Here is an 18,227-nt window from a genome sequence, read left to right as displayed (position 1 = left end):
CTATGGTCCCAGGGAAAGAATGATTATGGAAGGATAGCCCATTGTGAGCCTCTGGTGATCCACCCGAAATCCTCCTTCCGCCCGCACCGTGCCCAATATCCTCTATCTCCCGAAGCAGAGGCTGGCATCTCCGCCGTACATCCCGATCTCGTCAAACGCGGTACCGCCGTTGGACATGGACCGTCATGCCTCAGGGATACACTGAAGCCCCTTGTGTTTATGGACAAGCTCTTGCCCAAAATTTAGAAGGCTTTTGGCCGGAAAGAGGTAGTACATTGATACAGTATGTAGATGGAAATGATATGTAGCGCTACGGAAGAAAATTGTACAAAAGATACCCAGAAATTGTTGCTGTTTCTGGGGGAAAAATGGCCATAAAGTTTCTAAAAGTTAAGCTGCAGCTAAATATCTAGGTCATGACATTACGTATGGAACAAGAGCTCTCTCTAGCGATCGCATTACAGCCATCCAAAATCTTCCTAGACCGGTCACAAAACAACAGGTTATGTCTGTTTTAGGTATTCTGGGCTACTGCAGACAGTGGGTTCTAAATTTTACTGAAAGAGCACAGCCGTTGCAACAATTGGCTAATACTCCTGGCATCCTCCTTTCTGGCCAGGTCCAATGGAATGAACAGGCTGAGAAGGCTCTCTGTAACCTCAAAACTGCTCTTCTATCTGCGCCCGCGCTAGGTTTGCCTGATCATTCTCGTCCATTCACTTTGTTCGTGGACGAAAAGCAGGGATTTATGAATGCAGTACTGACGCAACAACATGGAGATAAACAAAGACCGGTGGCTTATTTTTTCTAAAAAAACTGGATCCAGTGGCCGCAGCACTTCCTCCGTGTCTTCGTGCTGTGGCTGCAACAACAGAAGCTGTATTAGCAAGCGCGGATGTAGTTCTCATGAGCCCCCTAACAGTTAAAGTGCCTCACGCTGTACATTCTATCCTAGTACAAGCCAAAACTTCACATCTCAACTAGTTACGCAGTGGTCCAAGGGGACCGCCTGCTGGAAGCAAATCGAATTTCATCAAGCTTGAGTGCACAAGCAGCTGAACTCGTAGCACTCACTCGAGCATGTCAGCTGTCCGAAGGGAAGATCGTAACAATTTATACGGATTCCAGGTATGCTTTTGGAGTCTGCCATGATCATGGAGCATTATGGAAACTAAGGGGATTTAAGACCAGTACTGGCAAACCCATCCAACATCAGAAATTGATCGAATCCCTTTTAGAAGCCATAACCAAACCATCGAAGCTAGCGATTGTTAAATGATAGCTCACACAGGAAAACAGGATCCTGTTAGCAAAGGAAATGAATTAGCTGACCACTTTGCTAAAGAGGCTGCATATAATAACACACCAATTTCTTTATTCCAACAGAGAAATGACCAGGACCTTGATAATCAAATTATTTCTTTACAGAGTGCAGCCACGGATATCGAAAGGAGAAAATGGTCCAAAGAAGGGTCCCTCTCTGATGGAGTCTGGACTCATAAACACACTAACAAACCTTTTCTCCCAAAAGCCTCTTTCCCAGGAATGGCAAAAATCGCCCATGGCCTCGATCACGCAGGTAGAGATGCCATGGTTCGAGATGTTGAAAAACATTGGGAAGCTGTAGGTTTCTCTACATATGCAGAGCAATTTTGCAGATGCTGTGCAATATATCAAAAGTTTAATGTGGGAAAAGGTACCCAGGTAAGTCCCGCCGTTACCCCATATCCAATGGGTCCGTTTGAACACCTCCAAATGGATTTCATTGAACTAACCCCGTCTAAAGGGTACCGATATTGTCTTGTGATTGTCGATGTGTTCTCCCGATGGGTAGAGGCTTTCCCTTCAAAACACAACGATGCCAAAACAGTAGCTAAAGCACTAATTAAAGAGATTATTCCAAGATGGGGTATCCCTCAAAAGTTACAAACAGATAATGGCACTCATTTTGTGAACTCCGTTATAAATGAATTAACCACCTGGCTCCAAATTAATTATTGTAAATACCATCCCCAAAGCGGAGGCATCGTAGAACGATGCAATGGCACTTTAAAAGCTAAACTCGCAAAAATTTGTGAACAAACTAATTTATCATGGCCGGATGCACTACCCTTAGCTTTAATGGGACTAAGGGGACGGACACACCGACAACTGGGACTATCGCCGTTTGAGATTCTGACCGGACGATTGTAGGAAATGTGAATTTGCATACTGTGGACAATGATCTTCTCTCTAGTCTTGCAGGTTTGCGAACCTCGTTGAAGGAAATCCACCAGCAGGTTAATCAAGCCTGGAGGACCAGCCCCCTTTCCAAGGATTTACCAATTTCCTTGGGCACCTGGATCCTGGTTCGAGATACTCGGAGGAAACACTGGCATCAGCCTAGGTGGAGAGGACCATTCCAAATTCTTCTGTCCACACCACACGCCGTGAAGGTTGAAGGACTGCCTGCCTGGATCCACGCATCGCATTGCAAGAAATGGCTATCTTAAAAATATTTTTTCTGTTGACTGTTACCCGCACCCTCTCAGGCTACCCAAGGATGGGTGGTGATCTCTATCTAAGTACTTTACCGCCTCAATGGAAAGGGCATATATGCTACATGAGGAGCACATGTCTCGTATGGCTTCTTCCATTTTCTCCTCCCCATCCCCTTTCCCCCCCCCCCTTCCCCTTCATCAACCATTTCAATTTAATTATATTGCCCACATCATTTTGTTCAAAAAGGGAGGAGTGTAAAAACATAAAATGATGTAATTGAACAAAATGTATGTAAGTACAGAAAATAGAACAGAATGATCAAACTTGTTTGTGTTTTGCGTACGTGACAAAAAGCATGTATACTTTCTGGAAGTTTTCTTTTAATGATGTGTGTGACAAGAAAATATACCTTTAGGGTAATGACTTTACAAAATTGGAAAAATACAATGAGTCAGGACGCTATTTTTATTGCTTACGTGGTCAACGATCAGGAGATTAGAAAGGTATAAAAGAGCAAGGACATCTGTGCTCGAGGCAGATGAAGCGCGGTGTCCTAGGACTGTGTTTCTCTGTCATTTTACCCTTGTCTGGTATGTATCAATAAAAAGGTTTTTACTAATTTTAATTTTCTTCTCTGTCTTCAGTCACAAAAAGTGTCCACACGTCTCAGTGTTTGGATGACCCATACACGTTTGAAAAGGGTCCTGCAAAAGACGGAGTCAACTGGAATAAAGTAGAATAAGGAAAACTATGTTCTCTGACTGAGACAACTGAAAAAAATTCTAAGCATGGAAAACGTCTTAATCCCTAAACATCGGTGCGTCACTGCTAGAGTGCTTGATGAACAGTCACACGCAGAAATGAGCTCAATGCATCAAAGAGCTGTTGATAAGGGCAGACTACGATAAGCAGAGCCATAACACAGTCATCTGATGCCAGCATGTATGGGATTGACAAAGTGGTAGTTCAGCTCAATGGACAGGAATGAAAGCCAATGGCCTGTTTCTCTAAGTGGCACATGGAGACAAAGACATGCTGTACACAGAGAGGGAAAGGGGCTGTGTGGCATATGTCTGGGCCCAACACAGATTAAAGAAATACCTGGAAAGTAACTGACTGGTTACTGCTAACTGACCATAAACCACCAAGACCCCAACAGTAGAAAACACGCCATACTTACTGTACATGGGGCATTAAAGGAAAAAAATCAGTATTTTTCAAGTTGGAGGTTATGTCTTCACAAGCATGGTATATATACATTTGCCATGTGAAATTGTGTTCTAAAGTTAGGCATTTTTTATAATTAAAAAATATATATCTTGCCCTTACCGGGGGTTTACAATGGAGGCTAACGGGGCATGTGGCAACAGACATCCATCCATCCATCCATTTTCCAACCCACTGAATCCGAACACAGGGTCACAGGGGTCTGCTGGAGCAAATCCCAGCCAACACAGGGCACAAGGCAGGAACCAATCCCAGGCAGGGTGCCAACCCACTGCAGGACACACACAAACACACCCACACACCAAGCACACACTAGGGCCAATTTTGAATCGCCAATCCACCTAACCAGCATGTCTTTGGACTGTGGGAGGAAACCGGAGCACCTGGAAGAAACCCACGCAGACATGGGGAGAACATGCAAACTCCATGCAGGGAGGACCCGGGAAGTGAACCCAGGTCCCCAGGTCTCCCAACTGCGAGGCAGCAGCGCTACCCACTGCGCCACTGTGCTGCCCCCACAACAGACAATAAAAGCTTAAAAACTTACCATATACCTCCAAGACAGTTTTCGAGTATTGATCCATGTCCTGTGATTACACAGACATTATAAAATAGTTTATACATATCATTTTTGAACAAACACAAATATTATGAGATTCAGGCATTTTAAAAAAATATATTTGTGTGTGCCATCTCAGTGTTTTCCTTCTGCTGCAATAATCTTTCCTCTTGATTGACCAAATCACATTAAATTGTTTGTGCCACACTTTTGTTTTGATTTACTTTTTTGTGAGAACTCACACAAGTGATTGGAAAGTGTATCCTTACCATAAGAAAAACAGTACCAGGAATATGCAATAAAATGATTATTTCCAGATCTCTTTTGTTGACACAAAGATGCATCGGAAACATGGAAGGCATGCTTTCTTATATCAAAACCTTTTCTGTTTTACTAAAAGTTTTTAGGCTTTTATTTTCTGGTGGTTTCCCATGCCCTGTTTGCCTCCATTGTAAAGTGTCAGTGTGGCCAAGATGATTTTTTTTAATTTATAGAAAATGCTTAACTTTTGAACATAATTTTGCATGGCAAATGCATATATACCATGTTTGTGAAGAAGTAACTTTGACTTGAAAAATACTGAACTTATCCTTAATATAAAGGACCATTTAGACTGCTTTATGCATGCAGTCACAGAACACATACTAACCACATCCTTACAGGAAACAATGCAACTGAGCAGCAGGGCCGGATTAAGACGAAATTGGGCCTGATGCTGCAGTGCAAAAAAGGCTTATTTTTTCTCGGCATTGGAGCATGTGCATTCGACACTCACCGTAAATGCGCACTCAGACCGACCAAGGAGACTTAATTGCTTGCGACGCAACCAGCCAGCCTTTATTGAACGTGAATAATAATAACGACGTAGTATCGTAACAACTCGAGATTAACATCAAACTATGTAACATCAACATTCAATAGCAATTGTCTGAAAAGTGCACTTAATGCAGAAAACCTAACAATGAAATACACAAAATTTCACAAATTCTCTTACGAAACAGAGTAAGAAAAAATGAATTTGCAGAGACATTTGGTCAAAGAACTCAGTTCAGGCTCTTGAGGGTAAAAATTTGTCCACGATTTAAATTTCATAATAGACCAGAATCCTGTGGAGGATTTAAAAAATTCTAAACATCCATGCTGGGCCCGCAGGACGGCGTTTAGTTTTACCTTTACAGATAACCATTTAAATAGCCATCAATTTTTACTGTACAACTAACTTTCAAGGTGAAAAATTTACTAAGTGGCATTTACCGAACAATAATAAATTGGGAAGAATCCCCAGGATATTGCAAAAAATGCAGCTAAATTACTAAGTAAACTGTTTTAATGTAAAATTGACAGCATTAACTTGAAATCTTTGGTTAACAATAAACACAACAACGTTATAGTTACGTCACAGCGCAGGAATACATGGCCAAATATTTGCAAACTCCACTTTTGCATATCATGTTATATATCAGTGTACTGTTACAATCACATCTGATGGTCATATACCACGTATTTCTTTGTGTAATTGTAGGATTTTTAAAAATTTTTTTATGATATTTGGAATTATTCATTTTATGACCTGTATGGTACATTTTGGAAAACATTGTGGCATGGATGCAACATTATCTATACTAATAAAAGGCAAAGCCCGCACTGACTCACTCACTCACTCACTGACTGACTGACTGACTCACTCATCACTAATTCTCCAACTTCCCGTGTAGGTGGAAGGCTGAAATTTGGCAGGCTCATTCCTTACAGCTTACTTACAAAAGTTAGGCAGGTTTCATTTCGAAATTCTACGCGTAATGGTCATAACTGGAACCTCTTTTTTGTCCATATACTGTAATAGAGTGCAGCTCAATGGCCGTGGGAGGCGGAGTTGCGTATCACGTCATCACGCCTCCCACGTAATCACATGAACTGACTGTGAACGCAGTGCGTACAAAACAAGGAAGAGCCCCAAAGAGCACTGAAGAAAACATTCATTACACAATTGAGAAGGCAGCGAAACAATAAGAAGCGAGCAAGTGACGCATACAAGCATATTCATAAGTGCAGCTACTGCGGAAACAAAGCACGGTGTAAACCGTAAGTTTAAATTAAGTTTATAGAAACGCTCCTGCTGCCGTTTGCAATACCATATTCGCGACATACAAGTTTAATGAGAAGACACGAGGTATAAATGAGACTTTGGATCACTTTGTAACGGAGTTAAAATTGCTGTAGCGAGAAACTTTTAAGTGCCGGGTCTTAGCTAACATTAAATAAAGCCGTGGACAAGAGCCCCAAAGAGCGCTGAAGAAAACATTCATTACACAATTGAGAAGGCAGCGAAACAATAAGAAGTGAGCGAGTGACGCATACAAGCATATTCATAAGTGCAGCTACTGCGGAAACAAAGCACGGTGTAAACCATCCATCCATCCATCCATCCTCTTCCGCTTATCCGAGGTCGGGTCGCGGGGGCAGCAGTTTGAGAAGAGATGCCCAGACTTCCTTCTCCCCGGCCACTTCTTCTAGCTCTTCCGGGAGAATCCCGAGGCGCTCCCAGGCCAGTCGGGAGACATAGTCCCTCCAGCGTGTCCTGGGTCTTCCCCGGGGCCTCCTCCCGGTTGGACATGCCCGGAACACCTCACCAGGGAGGCGTCCAGGAGGCATCCTGATCAGATGCCCGAGCCACCTCATCTAACTCCTCTCGATGCAGAGGAGCAGCGGCTCTACTCTGAGCCCCTCCCGGATGAATGATATTCTCACCCTATCTTTAAGGGAGAGCCCAGACACCCTGCGGAGGAAACTCATTTCAGCCGCTTGTATTTGCGGTCTTGTTCTTTCGGTCACTACCCATAGCTCATAACCATAGGTAAGGGTAGGAACATAGATTGACCGGTAAATTGAGAGCTTTGCCTTATGGCTCAGCTCCTTTTTCACCACGACAGACCGATGCAGAGCCCGCATCACTGCGGACGCCGCACCGATCCGCTTGTCGATCTCACGCTCCATTCTTCCCTCACTCGTGAACAAGACCCCGAGATACTTGAACTCCTCCACTTGAGGCAGGATCTCGCTCCCAACCCTGAGAGGGCACTCCACCCTTTTCCGGCTGAGGACCATGGTCTCGGATTTGGAGGTGCCGATTCCCATCCCAGCCGCTTCACACTCAACTGCGAACCGATCCAGAGAGAGCTGAAGATCACGGCCTGATGAAGCAAACAGGACAACATCATCTGCAAAAAGCAGTGACCCAATCCTGAGTCCACCAAACCGGACCCCCTCAACACCCTGGCTGCGCCTAGAAATTCTGTCCATAAAAGTTATGAACAGTATCGGTGACAAAGGGCAGCCCTGGCGGAGTCCAACTCTCACTGGAAATGGGTTCAACTTACTGTCAGCAATGCGGACCAAGCTCTGACACCGGTTGTACAGGGACCGAACCGCCCTTATCAGGGGGTCCGGTACTCCATACTCCCGGAGCACCCCCCACAGGATTCCTCGAGGAAGTCCACAAAACACATGTAGACTGGTTGGGCGAACTCCCATGCACCCTCCAGGACTCTACTAAGGGTGTAGAGCTGGTCCACTGTTCCGCGACCAGGACGAAAACCACACTGTTCCTCCTGGATCCGAGGTTCGACTATCCGACGGACCCTCCTCTCCAGAACCCCCGAATAGACTTTTCCAGGGAGGCTGAGGAGTGTGATCCCTCTGTAGTTGGAACACACCCTCCGGTCCCCCTTCTTAAAGAGGGGGACCACCACCCCGATCTGCCAATCCAGAGGCACTGTCCCTGATGTCCATGCGATGTTGTAGAGACGTGTCAACCAAGACAGCCCTACAACATCCAGAGCCTTGAGGAACTCTGGGCGTATCTCATCCACCCCCGGGGCCCTGCCAACAAGGAGTTTTTTGACCACCTTGGTGACCTCAGTCCCAGAGATGGGGGAACCCACCTCCGAGTCCCCAGGCTCTGCCTCCTCATTGGAAGGCATGTTATTGGGATTGAGGAGGTCTTCGAAGTACTCCCCCCACCGACGCACAACGTCCCAAGTCGAGGTCAGCAGCGCACCATCCCCACCATATACAATGTTGACACTGCACTGCTTCCCCTTCCTGAGACGCTGGACGGTGGACCAGAATCTCCTCGAAGCCATCCGAAAGTCGTTCTCTATGGCCTCCCCAAACTCCTCCCATGCCCAAGTTTTTGCCTCAGCAACCACCGAAGCTGCATTCCGCTTGGCCTGCCGGTACCTATTAGATGCCTCCAGAGTCCCATAGGACAAAAGGGACCGGTAGGACTCCTTCTTCAGCTTGATGGCATCCCTCACCGCCGGTGTCCACCAACGGGTTTGGGGATTGCCGCCACGTCAGGCACCGACCACCTTACGGCCACAGCTCCGGTCAGCCGCCTCAACAATAGAGGCACGGAACATGGCCCATTCAGACTCAATGTCCCCCACCTCCCTTGGGACATGGCTGAAGTTCTGCCGGAGGTGGGAGTTGAAGCTACTTCTGACAGGGGGCTCTGCCAGACGTTCCCAGCAGACCCTCACAACACATTTGGGCCTACCAGGCCTGACCGGCATCCTCCCCCACCATCGAAGCCAACTCACCACCAGGTGGTGATCAGTTGATAGCTCCGCCCCTCTCTTCACCCGAGTGTCCAAGACATGTGGCCGCAAGTCCGACGACACGACCACAAAGTCGATCATCGAACTGAGGTCTAGGGTGTCCTGGTGCCAAGTGCACATATGAACTCCCCTATGCTTGAACATGGTGTTTGTTATGGACAATCCGTGACGAGCAAAGAAGTCCAATAACAAAATACCACTCGGGTTCAGATCGGGGGGGCCATTCCTCCCAATCACGCCCTTCCAGGTGTCACTGTCATTGCCCACGTGAGCATTGAAGTCTCCCAGCAGTACGAGGGAGTCCCCAGATGGTATGCCCTCTAGCACACCCTCCAGGGACTCCAAAAAGGGTGGGTACTCCGAACTGCTGTTCGGTGCATACGCACAAACAACAGTTAGGACCCGTCCCCCCACCCGAAGGTGGAGGGGGGCTACCCTCTCGTCTAACGGGGTAAACCCCAATGTACAGGCTCCAAGTCGGGGGGCAATAAGTATAACCACACCTGCTCGGCGCCTCTCACCGGGGGCAACTCCAGAGTGGTAGAGAGTCCAGCCCCTCTCAAGGAGATTGGTTCCAGAGTCCAAGCTGTGCGTCGAGGTGAGCCCGACTATATCTAGCCGGAACCTCTCAACCTCACGCACAAGCTCAGGCTCCTTCCCCTTCAGAGAGGTGACATTCCACGTCCCAAGAGCCAGCTTCTGTAGCCGAGGATTGGACCACCCAGCTCACACTGCACCCGACCTCCTTGGCCCCTCCCATAGGTGGTGAGCCCATGGGAAGACGGTGTAAACCGTAAGTTTAAATTAAATTTATAGAAACACTCCCGCTGCCGTTTGCAATACCATATTCGCGACATACCAGTTTAATGAGAAGACACGAGGTATAAACGAGACTTTGGATCACATTGTAACGGAGTTAAAATTGCTGTAGCGAGAAACTTTTAAGTGCCGGGTCTTAGCTAACATTAAATAGTTCATAGACCTACAAAAGGTTGCCATTGATTTGAGGCAAGATTGCTTTTCTCCTGTACAACTATACGTTGCATTCTCAACAGTAAGCTTGCACGGCTTGGTCATATTACAACTGGAGTGCTGAACTAACAACGTGGTATACAAACAGAACTATAACAATCGTGATAAACAAACAATAAAACAGCAGAGAGTGGATTAAATAAAAAGGCTGCTTCCTTGGCAAAGCAAGGAAAAAGGATGACCTTATATGGCGTTCGTTTATAAAACAGCGGAGAAGCTGTGTAAAGTCTGCTTCACAAAAAAACAGCAGAGCGCCTTATATGAGCAGGCAGTCAGCTAAAGAAGGGAATCAATAAATACAGTAACTATAATCGTAATAAACGAACAAAAAATAGCGGAGAATCCGCGGACTACATAAAGGAAATGGGTACCTGAACAGAAAAGTGAGTCTCAAATAGCTACACAATAACTATAACAATCGTAATAAATGAACAATAAAACAATACAGAACCGCTAAGCAAGGAGAAAGGATGGCCTTATATGGCGTTCGTTTATAAAACAGCGGAGAGGCTGTGTAAAGGCAGCTTCACAAAAAAACAGATCCTTAACAAATTATTATTGATATATTTTCCTTCAATTTAAAAAGGTTTTCTTTTCTTCTTAATAAAAATTTAAAAGCAGTACTTCGCCGCTGCGAAGCGCGGGGATTTGGCTATTATATATATGTGAATGTATGCATGTATATATGTATGTCTATATATATATATATATGTAGATATGTATATATATGTGTATATATATGTAGATATGTATATATATATATGTGTATATATATTTAGATATGTATATATATGTAGATATGTAAATATGTATATATATGTGTCTGTATGTGTATATTTATATATATATGTGTGTATGTATGTATGTGTGTATATATATATATGTATGTGTATGTATTTATGTGTATATGTATATATGTATATGTGTGTGTATGTATGTGTGTATATGTATGTGTATATATATGTTGATATGTGTATATATATGTATATATATATATGTATATATGTATATGTAGATATGTGTATATGTAGATATGTATATATATATGTATATATGTATATGTATATATATGTTTACATAACCTTTTTAACACACTACTTCTGCGCTGCGAAGCACGGGTATTTTGCTAGTTCATATTATAAAGGCACCTTCAGAGAATGAATTTGTTTATGTAAATAGAAAACATTTCTACTCTATTATAATGTGCTGCTCAATAGTCGCATTTATGTGTCACATTGTGCAAGCATGTAGCATCCTGTATAATGTGCCACACAAATGTGGCTTGCCCGTACCTGTAGAGATGAAGTATGATGAACCTGAACCTGACCCAGCAAATAATCAGCACATTGGACAGCATTAAAACTTCATTTGAATGTAATTAGCAGAATGTGAAAACAGGTAATCAGATGCAGCATTTATTTTTTAACCAATTAATGTAATTTGTGGGCAATGTCACATAGTACAGCCCTTATATTCCTTATGTCATTGACCACATCACTTACAGCATCCACTACGGCATTTTGTGACTCCAGAACAGCATCCGTCAGCAAACAGCCAGATGGTCGCTCAACGGTTTCGTGAGGTGTGTGAGCAGCCAGCGCCTGAAAATATGCTTGCACTGCAGCACAACAACCACTGCCTGGAGTCATGTCCTTGGCACAGGGGTCAGCGTTTGTAATATGGTCTGAATAAACAGACAGTGGGCTGCGACTTGCTTTTTCACGTTGACTTTGATATCTGACCATTTCGTTTTTATCTCGGGTACTGCGCAACTTTCTGAACTTGAACTTTCGAGTGTCTCCGCCACACGGTATCACTCCTTAACTTCCTTTTGTTGTTTATACCACTGCTTACCCCAACAAATAGTTATGTTTTAGCTTGCCTTCACTTCACATTCACTGAAATTCTTCTTTTTTCCATGTGTTTTGCCATTGTTGTTTAATAAAACACTGAGTTGGAGGGGGTTATTTATACTGATTTGCATATTCAAATATGCAAAATTATGGGAGGAGTCAGGGTGGGGCTGTAGGCGTGAGCATTTGTGTTACATTTCACATTCATTAAGGTTTATAAAGGGGAAATGCATGGAACTTGATGTACGCACAGTTCTATGCATCTGTAATTTTATATGCGTACGCACATTTCCGGTTTTGTCCGTACTTGATGTTTTATTGTGAATTCTAAACACAGCGTTATACATGAGGCCCCTGATCCAAATCACTTAAGGAAACACAGATGTCACTTAACTGGTTCAGACTACAGTTGTTCTTGGTGATGCTGAGCAGTGTGCCTACAGATGTGGTGTTTACATTGGGAGCCAGTTTATGTATGGATCCAGCTGCATTTACCTTTGATAGAACAGTAAAGTACCCGAATATGAGGGGCCAAACAGGCCATAAATCATATATTTCTGTTTGGTTAAACATTGGTTTACGTGTGAACACTATTGGTTTATGAATATTTACTATCGGTTTGCGTGCATACTTAATTGGTTTGCGTGCGTACAATACTGGTTTCATTCATATGAACTATATTTGTTCGTGTATATATATTATAGGTTTGTGCGTGAACTATATCCATTTGTACGTGCATACCACTGTTTTGCATATGAACTATATTTATTTGCGTGTGTATATCACTGGTTCCAGTACGATTTGTTTTTGGTTTGTGAGTGAACTGCATTGGTTTACGCTTGCATGTTATCGGTTTGCATATGAACTATATTGGCTTGCGTTCTGTGTCGGTCTAACAATGGATTTGCGTATGCACTATATTGGTTTCATGCACGTCTTATACTGGTTTCATGTGGTGATGCGTGCGCACCCTATCGCAACTCTGTGTATGAACTATATCGGTTCTGTGTGTGAATTATATTGGTTGTTCACGTGATCTTCTGTGGAAATGGGCGGGGCAAGAAACAGGAACTCAAGGGCCAGTAGATTCATGGAGTGTAAAGACAAGTGGCTAGGAGACGTATCTGCGTTTAAACGGCACTATATTTTTTTTTCCGCACAATACATTTGCGAAAGGACTTGGTGGTAATTATTACTATTTAACAGAATCTACCCTTGAGTCTGTAATGAACACAAGGCTGAAGTTAGGTACGTATTCGGCCGTCTTCTTATTTGCTTCCAGGATCATGTTACTAAAAGTACTGATCACAGTACTTTTTCACACAACTTTTAAAACCAGTTATTCATTCTGAAGGCAAAATATTCTTCATTTACTAACGTCTTTATCTAACATACAACATTTAGATACTACTGGTTAGATTCGCCCAGTGCCCCTCGCGCTGCACAGACAGGTGAAGTGACTTGTTTATGGTCACATAGTGTCATTATCAGGACTTGAACTTGAACTCAGAGTTTAAAAGTGCAGTCTTAAACACTACGCCACAATGCTTGCACATCTACAATGTGTATATTAATTGGCATAATATAAACTTGTCCAGGACAGATTCCATTGTTAAAGTTGAGTTTAACATTTTCAACCCGTTCAAATTTTGGTTGAAAATCTGGAATATTTATTTTTTCAAATAATGGATCAGTTTGCGGATTAATGTACACACTGTAGAATATTTTGCCTTGCTGTTAATATACAGTAGAAGAAGAAGTTGGTTTGTGAAAAAGTAGCTGACTGCAAGCTTATACTGGATGTAGCTAGAAGTGAATAAAAAGGCAGCTGAATGTGCACCTAACTTAAAAATAATTACCACCAAACACTTTCACAAACATACAGTGATGTGCAAAAGTATTCAATCTCCTTGAAAGTTGTCATAATTTTATGCAAGACAAAATATTTGTACACATATTTATTCATTCAGTATTTTTTCTTATGCTGTAACAAAACATTTCCAAAGTCAAAATAAACTATTTTATGTAGACATTTAATTGAAGAAGAAAATCTCCAAAGTTAGTGTTTACGTAAGTGTTTAAACCTCTGTTCTTTGGAAGCTCCAGGTTTACACCAATGACAAATTAATTACAAAGGTGGCAGACATTTGACAGTCATAATTAAACATAATGAGGTGCTACTTTCTCTCTGGATATAAAAAGCCCCCTTCGTAGGGGCCGTAGTCTTTGGTGTACAGTCACTGAAAAAATGAAGAGAGAGGAGCATTCTGCTGATGTGAGAAACAAAGTTATTGAAATGCACAAGGTTGCAGGAAATAACTATAAAAATATCAAGAGTTTGAATGTCCCATTGCACACTGCTGGATCGATCATCAGAAAGTGGAAGGTTCATCACAGCACCCAGACTCTTACTAGAACAGGCAGTCCCTCAAAACTGAACATCAGAGTTAGACATCAACTGGAGAGAGAGGAAACTAGAAATCCAACCGTCACTCTCAAATGTTTGCAATGCTTTTTGGCTGAAACTGGAGTGAAGGTGCAGGGGTCCACAAATTCAAGAGCTCTCCATTAAACAGGCCTCTACAGGAGGGTGGAAAGAAAGAAGCCATTCCTTAAGATGGTCCACATAAAAGCACATATGGCGTTTTTCTAGTTAAATGTGGGGAGAAGGTTTTATGGTCAAATGAAACCAAAATAGAACTTTTTTCTCAGACTTCAAAGAGGTACAGAATGTGTGGTGTAAAACAAACACTGCCCATGCCACAAGAAACACCAGACCTACAGTGGAATATGGAGGTGGCAGCATCTTGCTATGGGGATGTTTTTCATGTGCTGGGACTGAGAATCTTGTCAGAGTTGAAGGGTAAATAGATGGGCACAAATGCCACACAATATTGCAGGAGAACTTGTTCCAGTCTGCTATGAATTTAAAGCTCGGGAGAAGATTCATCTGGATGACAATGACCCTAAGCATTAGACCAAAGTGACACTGGGATGGCTCAAAAACAGACAGGTGAATGTTTCGGAATGGCCAAGTCAAAGCCCTGATCTTAACCCTGTTGAGAATCTGGGGCACTGTTTGAAAACTGCTGTTCAGAGATGCCATCCCACCAACATACAGGGTACCTAGAAATAATGCCAAGAAGAATAGGGAAGAATCACGACTGAGCAATGTGCAGAACTGGGGCATATTTACATACCCCAAAAGAATGAAGGCTGTTACTAAAGCAAAAAAGTTATTGACTAAATATGAATGTGTTGGGCTTGAATACCTAGGCAAACAATCACTTTGGAGTTTTTCTTTAGTTATTTGGAGTTTGATAATGTTTTGTTACAACACAAGAGTTCACATTAAAAATACCAAATGGTTAAATATGTGGACAAATCCTTTGTCATGCAGAAAATTAGGATGACTTTTAAAGGGATTGAATATTTTTGCACGTCACTATATGTTTGTGAAAGGGCTTGGTGGTAATTATTTTTACCAGTATTTTCACTTAATTCTGAAATGATCACAGGGCTGAAGTTAGGTACGCATTCGGCTGGCATTTTATTCACTCCTAGCTACTCCCGGTATAAGCTTACAGTCAGCTACTTACTCACACAGCTTTTGCAAACCAGCTTCTTATTCTATTATAACAGCAAGGCAAAATATTCTACAGTGTGTACATTAGATAGATACTTTATTAATCCCAATGGGAAATTCACATTCTTCAGCAGCAGCATACTGATACAATAAATATATTAAAGAATGATAATAATGCAGGTGAAAAACAGACAATAACTATGTATAATGTTAAATGTTAACGTTTACCCCCCCGGATGGAATTAAAGAGTCGCATAGTTTGGGGGAGGAATGATCTCCTCAATCATTAATCATTATTAATCTCATTAATCATTAATCAATCATTAATCTGCATCATTACAGACTGATCCATTATTTGAAAAAATAAATATTCCAAATTTTGGTCCTGCACGGGTCAAAATTGTTAAACTCTAATTTAACAAATGAATCTGTCCTGGGCAAGTTTATATATGTCAATGTCACAAAACTATGAAAATTAAGGTGGTCCAACGTCATTTAACACTTTACAGTGCCCATTAAATATCACAGTAAATCCCATTTATCAGTTTCACCCTGATACTCGCACTGGGCAGAGCAAAACTCCGCTGCATCTTAAAAAAAGACATCTGCCTTTTCACAAAACTGTGAAAGGTAAGGTGGCCCAATATGATGTAACTGACCCATGCAGGTCCTAAATGTTAAATGTTTAGCTTTTCAAAGAATTGACACGTTTAGTCAATTAATATACATGTTATAGATGTGCAAGCATTGCGGTTAGGGTTTTGCACTTTCAACCCTTTGTTCGTGACTGACACTGTGTGACCTTGAGCAAGTCACTTCACCTGTCTGTGCGGCGCGTTGCGGGGTCGTCGGGCATAATATATTAACTAGTAGCAACTAAATGTTATGTTGCATAAAGACGTCAATCGTAAATGTTGAATATTTTGCCTTTAGAGTAAGTAACAGTTTTGCAAATACTGTGTGAACAAGTACAGCTGCGGGTTGCAAGCAAGCATGTAGATGGGACCGAATAAGAAGTCGGCCAAAATACATACCTAACTTCAGCCTTGTGTTCATTACAGACTCAAGGGTAGATTCTGTTAAACAGTAATAATTACCACCAAATCCTGTCGCAAGCGTATGGTGCGGTAAAAATATATGCTGCCGTTTAAACGCAGATGCGTCTCCTAGACACATCACTTCACACTACATGACTCTACCGGCCCTTGAGTTCCTGTTTCTTGCCCCGCCCATTTCCGCTGAAGATCACGTGAACAACCGATATTCAGTAGTTCACAAGCAGAACCGATATACTGTAGTTCATACACAGAGTTGCGATAGGGTGCGCACGCATAACCAATATGTTTCATACGCGAAACCGACAGTGCACACATACAACCAATAGAGTTCAAGCTCAAAATCGACAGGTTACCCACATGAAACCAGTATAAGACGTGCATGAAACCAATATACTGTAGTGCATACGCAAATCCATTGTTAGACCGACACAGAACGCAAGCCAATATAGTTCATACGCAAACCGATAACATGCAAGCGTAAACCAATACAGTTCACTCACAAACCAAAAACAAATCGTACTGGAACCAGTGATACATACACACGCAAATCAATATAGTTCTTATGCAAACCAGTGGTATGCACGTACAAACGGATATAGTTCACGCACAAACCGATAATACAGTATACGGACACGAACCAATATAGTTCATATTCAGTATTGTACGCACGCAAACCAATTAAGTATGCACGCAAACCGATAGTAAATATTCATAAACCAATAGTGTTCACACGTAAACCAATAGATTACACACAGAAATATATGATTTATGACCTGTTTCGCCCCTCATACCCGAGTGTACTGTATAGTGTTTCCGTTAACTTAAAAAAGGAGAAGCAGTTAAAGACTGGATGTCAGCCTGTTAGTGGTTAGCAAGTACAAAACAAATCCTATCAAAAACGGTGACTTTTGTAACTTTTCAGATTATCATCATTCAAGTTGGAAAGAGAAAAAGGCAACGAACTACAAAGGCACAAATGCGCTGGGCCAAGTGCCGTTGTCATTTTTTTAAACCATCGGCGCACTGAGAGAATTTTTAAATCGCACGTAGTCTGGAATCGAGGCCACATCCTTAAAGTTCCAGATTGTATCATATTTTTTAAAATCATCGTAACAGAATCGTCAAAAAGTTATCTAAGTTGACCGTTAAAAGACATCAGCCTAACTCTTAAATACTAATCACTAGATTGTCAACAGTGAAAATAAACACCTCTCTCATGTAATTTTAACAGTCATTGACGGTTTCTGTATTGCGAATTGTTGTTATATTAATAGCACTTACCAAGAGAAACATATAGAAGTTCGTAGCTATTTCAAGTGAATAACTGAATTTTGAGAATTTTCCCATTAGGATTAATAAAGTATCTATCTATCTATCTATCTATCTATCTATCTATCTATCTAACTCTCTTATTCATTCAGTTTCAACATCCACCTCGTAATAACAGGGCAAGGTGCAGGGGATGGGACATATAAGGCCAGACGTCAACGCTCTGAAAGAAAATAAGTTTGGAGAGCCCGCACAATCCGCCTCCCACTATCGTTTTCAATTCGTGCTACGCTATTAACACGCATTCTTCTCCTTTTGGGTATTAATAATTATGATCTCGCTTAACGAAACTGAAACATAAAAATGGTTATAACAACATTTTCACTACGTAGTTGCTGCAATGGTAAGGAGTAGACCGAATCGAGCTAAGGTGTTCTGCCACATGCAAATTAACCCCCAACACACACTCACAGGCTTTGTGACTAGAGAGCTACCCGCGCACGCACATCCTGTTTGTTCCTGTCGCTACCCGGTCTGCGTGCC

General features: G+C 42.4%; 1 protein-coding gene across 1 annotated transcript in view; it reads right to left on the bottom strand.

Moving 5' to 3' along the window:
• LOC114656096 (ADP-ribosylhydrolase ARH1-like) overlaps positions 1-17,816 on the bottom strand; it is a 37,960-nt gene extending 20,144 nt beyond the window's left edge. Inside the window, exon 1 of the mRNA XM_028807509.2 lies at positions 17,697-17,816. The gene's annotated coding sequence lies outside the window, so the exon portion shown is untranslated. The remainder of the gene's footprint in view (positions 1-17,696) is intronic.
• Positions 17,817-18,227: the final 411 nt, after the last annotated feature.

This window comes from Erpetoichthys calabaricus, chromosome 8 (genome assembly GCF_900747795.2).
Source record: "Erpetoichthys calabaricus chromosome 8, fErpCal1.3, whole genome shotgun sequence".
Classification (NCBI taxonomy): Eukaryota; Metazoa; Chordata; class Cladistia; order Polypteriformes; family Polypteridae; genus Erpetoichthys; species Erpetoichthys calabaricus.
Note: the sequence above shows the minus strand (reverse complement) of the source record. Positions and strands in the feature narration are given on the sequence as shown.